Source organism: Pinus tabuliformis, chromosome J (genome assembly GCF_031772625.1).
Source record: "Pinus tabuliformis cultivar Carrire ecotype Pingquan chromosome J, CPIR1, whole genome shotgun sequence".
NCBI lineage: Eukaryota > Viridiplantae > Streptophyta > Pinopsida > Pinales > Pinaceae > Pinus > Pinus tabuliformis.
The window spans coordinates 927,388,789-927,395,840 of NC_142295.1; positions in this window are offsets into that span (position 1 = coordinate 927,388,789).

Consider the following 7,052-nt stretch of genomic DNA (forward strand, 5'->3'; position numbering starts at 1 on the left):
GATTTTAGGTGGAAATGAAAACTTCACACTTTGTAGAAGGGAGGTGTGGGGTTCTACAGCTCAATTAGATCATCTAACTAACTTTCTTTCTTTTAAAATTGAGTCCCTTGGGTTGGTTGATGTGGAACCCATCTCCATGGGAGAATTCAATTGTTGTGGACAATCTGTGTTTTAGGTCTTCCTTTTTTGCCTCATCATCTCGCCTTCAAAAAAGAGTGGACGCTAAGATAAACTGGGTAAAGTCCTCTATCAAGACTACCATGTATAGTAGACCTGCATTTTTTTATATGAGTTTGGGAATACACAATCCTTGATGGGGGAGCTCTCGACCCAACTGGACCTTAGGTCCAAGGGTTCCCAATAGAGCAACAACAACATTATTGACTACGAGGAGAGCCTCATTGACAAAATTGAATAGTTTGAATAATGGCATTCTTTGTGGCAAGTTTTGATTGAAGAAGATTTCAAGGAATTAGGGAAGCATACTATGATCGAGTATCTATAAAAAGCAACCTAACCTTGATCATGGTCCAGTTCAATGTGTTGAATTGAAGGAGTCTGGTTTAATGAATGACTATAACCTTATAGCGTAGTAGTGTTATTTGTTGACTCTGTGGTTATCTAACTAGCGATCTTCACAAGGAAAAATGGTTGTGGAGCCACCAGAGAAAACCCACTTTTGTCTTGTCGAGTAATCAGATCATAATGAGTATGATTCAAAAATTCATAGTGTGATAGGGTTCAAGAGCGATTAGTGTCACTATTCTTTGTTGCTCTGAATCTGACGCTCTCCAACTGAAGCAACTCAAATCTTTCTCTTCGCCATAATCCCTATTTGTTCCCTATTTTTTCTCTCTGCACAAGCACTTTGGATTCTAAGATCACTGTGAGAAAAATATTTCTATACCAAAGTGCTGTCAAGTTTAGTCCCTGCATTTTAAGCACCACCACATAACTGCACATATTGTAGTTTTTGGCATAAAAATACTCAGCGAATAAGAAAACATATTATAAATATTGTAATAAAATACTCGTTGAATAAGCAGAGCAGGTGTTGAGAATTGCATATATTGATCATTGCTTCCTTACCAAACTTTAATTGTGTGCCTCTAATCTCCACTTTCCAAAAGTCGTTAGTTGGACAGAAGGAACTTGCTACACAATTGTATATAAGCTTTTAAATTGATTGTTGTGCAAGCATTGCACCTATAGCCAAACCCAAACTTTGTTTCTCTATCACTTTGACTTTTCCCCATAAGAATTACTGGAACAAGGCAATCCCATGTGCAAACAACATTAAACAGTGGAAATGTGTATGAAAGTGGATACAAAGACATAAAAGGATAACATTAATAAAAATATAAGATAAAGGAGATGATATCATAGCATTAATAAAAATATAAGATAAATGAGAAGATACCTCTTCAACCACTTTCCTAGCCTCAATAGACAATTCTTGTTGAATATAGTTTTATGTGCTACTCTTTCTTGTCCTATCTTATTATGACGTTTCCTTTGCAACATGTGGTGCAATTGCTAGTATAAACCCTAAGATTGATATATCAAACTCTTAGTTTAATATATTAAATTGGAACATTACTATTATAAAACTAAGGCTTCATATTATAAACATTGATTACAAATAGTAAGATTAATATTATAAACCCTAGGATTATAAACCCTAAGACTAATATTATAAATCTTAAGATTACACTCTAAATTTAATATATTAAATTCTAAGTTTAATATATTAATATTATAAATTAAATATTATAAACTTTATTTTAAATCTTAAGATCATAAACACTAAGATTAATATATCAAATTCTAGGTTTAATATATTAAACTTTAAGATTATAAACAAATTTTAACCACTAATATTAATATTAATATAATATTATAGTATTAAAATAGGTTTTTTCTTGATCAACCAAAAATTGTTTGATGTTTCTAGATTCATTGTGTAGTGGTGTAATTGGATGGATAGAAGTCTCCACTCACTCAAACCAAAAATTCTTATGTATTAATTTTATGTCTAACCAGATTAATTGTAAGAGACGATTCCAGGCAACCAGAATTTGTCTTGATTGTTTGGAAAACTCCTAACAGTTTTAAGCATTACGAAAATCAAATACAAACACAGCAAGTAAAGTTGCGACCCTGAAATCCAGTCAATGCAAAATTCCATATATTCAAAATTTGTCACCGGGTACTCATAGGTATGGTGAAATAAATTAACTTTGCCTTTAGTGGGCGTTAACTGCAACTTAAAAGACTAGCCGTTTCAGAGGCATAATTTCGAATACATGAAACAAAAAATAAAAATAGTCCTCACTGAAATCTCCCTCGAAGGTTGTATATTAAGAAGAATGTTCGGTCGAGTGAAACTTTTTCATTTCATTTAAAAACAGAAACTGTAAAATTATTTGGAAATAATTAATTGAAATATTTTAAAATTTCAAACTATCATAATTTTTATTATCTAATAAATATTATTATATCATTGGACTAAATTGAATTAATTTGCAATGCATTCTAACCATTTCATATAAATTTAATTAACTAGATATAAAAAGATTAATATTATATTAAAATTTTAAAAATAACTTTGTTTCTTATAATTTATTACATGTGTTATAACTTGAAACTAAATTAAATTAAAATTGATGAGAGTGTATTCTATGATCAATATCGATCTATCTTCACCATGGAATTACCAAACCTTGAGAGATGAAATCTCTTGAGATACAAACATTATTTAGTGTATAAAATTTGAAAAAAAATTGAACATAAAGCAATTTGATCCATCTACGAGGTTAATTTAAATTACATTTTTTTAATGTATAAATAGATTCAATGTCTTGAAAATTTAAGACCAGAATATTTTAACCATAAAGAAAAACTATTTTTTTCAATCTATATATATATATATATATATATATATATAGTGTTGATCACGTTTAACGTCCACTAAGACCAATGTGGGTTATAAGACCTTAAGAAGAAAAGGAATCTAGATGTGATTCTTCAAAATATTATTTCTATGATCAAAAAGAAGGGAAAGAAGCACTCCAATATTACTATAGTTGGGCTGACTTAACAAGTCATGAAGACGGGAAGTGTGGCAGATGTTAGGGAAATGAGAGAGGATGTGAGTAAGAGTTACGCGATCTAAAAGAAAGTGTTTTTGATCTTCAACCTTCTTTGTATCAAGAAAATGTACACACTTTTTGTTTTCATTTTATTGTTAGATTAAAAAATTTAAGTTGTTTTCTATGTTTTCCATTCTCACAAAGGTTATTTTTTTGTTGGAAGCAGAATCTGCTCACCTCTAACCAATGTAGAAGAATGGACTCTAATTCTTTTATGGAAAGAAATGATACAACCAATGTTCCAATTGGATCACATCGTCACCAGCCTATACTTGTATGTGGTAGAGAAAACGAAAGTGCTCCCTATCATTTTAGCAGAGAGATGGTCCAGGTCCATAAAAACTTTCAGTCTAGGATTGACAGTTTGTATGTTGTACATATGTTCCAAGTGTGCAATGAATGTTATCTTGGTATACAAGTTGTGAGATGGCATGTGTTAGTGTCGTATCTTCATCCCTCCATCAGTGATCAAATTCTCTTGTTGCATTACATGTTAGGTGTCTCATACGATCAGCTGCATTCCATTAGGATCATGGATCATCTTATTGTAGGGGCATATTATACATTTTCCCTCATGCTCTTTACCTGATGGCCCATTTTCATACATCTAGATCATCTGCAGTCATTTTTTGTCCTTAAATCCGCAAAAGTCATTGTTAGGGTTTTAGGTCTCACTAGGTCTAGGGTTTCGTCAATAAGGTATTGAAAACGCTCAATAATGGTCAACAAGCACATGAGGAGGTCAAATAAAGTCTCAGCAGAAATAATTTCAATAATCACATGCTCAGTGATTGATTTTTCCTCAAACCCCTCTGTTGAGGAAAAACAGAGTTTTTATATGTTTCATGTAATAAATTTCATGTAATTTCATTTTGTCAAATGTAATAATTTCAGAAGAAGCCTTTGTCACTTTGCCAAGCCTCTGCTACCTTAGTTCGTGCAAAAGAAACAAAATGCCAAAGTATTTAGTCCATCAAAGGCAAAAATAAAGCAAACTGCCCAAAACAGAGTTTCAAAAAGCAAGTGAAAATCAAACATTAGCAAAGTGGGTTTTCTTGAATGAAAAATTAAAATCCATGGTTATATAAAGTTTTTTCAAATCAAAGGAGGCTCATTTGTGTCCACAAAGTGAAGAGAGCAAGTGCATTACAATTTTTAAAGGCTAAGAGAGTGATTTTATGTTTGAAGGGTGAAAATCGGTGGCGCAATGAACCTGGGTTAGAGCGTGCATCCACCCAGCATGGCGCACCGGGCAGTAATTTGCAGTGTACTTTTATAATGGGTGCAACGGACCAAGATAGCACGGCGCACCTATGAGGTGGCAGGGCGCACAGGTTTCCAAAGCGTGAAATTTCTCATATCTCCCTCCAAAGCTTGTCAAATTGTAAATTCCTCATCCTACAAGTAAGTTGAGACCCCCTCATTGGCCAATGAATGATTTTTTCTTAGTATTTATGGTAATTCAATAGGGGAATATTGAAACCCTAGCTCCTTGCATTGCTTGTTAAAAAACACTGCCTAGGGTTTACAAAGTGCATTTTTGCTGCTAAATTCCCCCCCTACCATTTTCACTCCCTCACTCCCTTACTTCATTCTCTCCCTCCCTTGTCATTCATATTTACCTATTCCCTATTCCCCATATCCCTAAAATTACTAACCCTAAATCCCTAATCCCATTATCTCAAACCCTAGTCAAATACGCCCAAACCCTAATTGCTATTACCAAACCCTAAATATCAACCCTTAAACCCTTCTTTTCCCCAAAAACCTATCAGCAGCATTCCCAACCTCTCATACACAGTCCCTACACATTCCCCCTATAGTCCCTCATACATTCATATCTTTGGCAGCAAAAACCTATTGACACCATAAAATCTCTTCATACTCATCTAAGAAAATTCAAACAATTGCAAACATAGAGTCAGATTCTTCCTATGACAGAAATGAGGAAATAGTCAGTGATTCTTCTAAATAAATGCATGCACCAAGGAGACCTCACAAGAGTGGGAAACATAACCGGAATGAGCCTACTTCACTTACCGAGCTGTTGACCTGTCCTCTTGCTATCACATGCTTCCAACATCAATCTTGTTTCCAATTTTGTGAGATGGTGGCAAGAGTTAAATACCATCATGAGCTTGCCCGACTGTTTGTACTCCATCTTCACAATGGTCAAGTCAATTTGGCAGGTGTGACATTCACCTTGACACCTGAGCCTATATCTCAAGCAACCGGTATTCCAAATGTCGGTGAGCAGTGGAATAAGGGGCAGTTGGTGGACAAGAAACAGTATGAGCCTTATATCAAGGCTAGTTTTTAGAGGCAGATTAGTAGAGTTTTCCCTTTTAGATACCTTCAAGACACATATGCATCCTTGATGAAACTCATAATTAATATTTCAACTGTGAGGGTTGATTTTCTTGCCTATATGCCTACCACATCATATTGTTGATGCACTTGACTAGGGTGAGAATGATGAACCTCCCCTACTTTATTTTCCAGAATATTGAGAAGATTAACACCTTGGTTCAAAGGAAGCCTCCTCATCAACAGTATAATAGCATCTATCACTTTGCACTAATCAAAATTGTGGTTTTGCATCAACTTAGTCTATTGATTGTTTCATGGGAGGATTTCATTGCACATGAGTTCTTTACAGGTCCACAAGTTCCCCCATCAATTTTTCATGAGGAAGGAGATCCTTCACATCAGCTAGGGGTGCATGAGACACAAACCACTAGTGTGCCAGTGTTTGTTACATACCAAAAGGGCACAAGGAGATTGTTTGCAGCAGCAAAATGAGTACTATCTCCACCCGGGGTGGAAGGGGTCTCGTTTCCTTCAACAACAAAGTAGGTATAGGACAAGGGTAAGTAGACACTACATGATGAGGGGCCTTCAGGAGGACAAGAGACAGATTTCATTCTTATTGAGGATGATGACACCGATTTGGGCTCCCAAAGCTCAAAGCTCAAGGAGATCATTCAGGAACAACAAGCTGGCTTTCATGATTTGTCTCTCAACCTGGAAAGAGCCAAGTGGATAATCAAATATCTGGAGAAAAGGAGCAAACAACTAGAGGATCAGCAAACCATCATGGAGCTTCAAAACATAAGAGAAAACTGCCAAGCTGTTAAGAGGAGGAAAATCAAGTTGACACCACTTGAACAAGAAATTGATGCTGATCATGAATCTTGGTTTGAGAGGGTAAATATGCACTTGGAAAAGATGCTAGAGAATTCCAACAGAGAGAAAACGATGTTGAGGCACATGGCCTACCACTACTTGGCGAGAAACAAGGTGTACAAAGAAAGAATCAGGATTTTGAAGGCCAGGTTGAAGAAAGCATCGAGGAAGCGAAAAGAGCAAGATAGACTCCAGATCTTGGTTGAGGCTCCCTTAGCCCAACACAAAACTTGATGAAGGACACTCAGCCCAAATTTCAAGAAATTTGGGAAAATTTTTGCAAATTTTGAATTTTTGGCCTAAAAAACAGCTTTTTTTGCCTGGTGCGCCGCCCTACCTAGCACGTGCTTTTGCTTGGGACCTCCTTTGGAGGAAAACTCAACATTTTTGGATTCCTCATGGAAAAATATGAATGCCCTCACATGGCCAAGAAATTTTGACAAGTTTTGAGCTTCCAAAAGGGTCAAAAACACCCCAAAAATGACCTTTCTACCCCTTTTTGGCCACACAGGAAGCAGTGTTGGGAGAACTCATTTTTGAAGGGGCAAATGGATGGTAAATTTAGAAATTCCACTTTTTCTGGAAGGTAGACAGGCAGACCTTTCCAACAAGCCCACTTGTAGTAAATTTGGTGCGTGAGACGGCCTCCAAAATCAGATCCAAATTAGCGTAGTGCACAGGGACAAAAGTGCGGCGAACAAGATGAGATTTTGT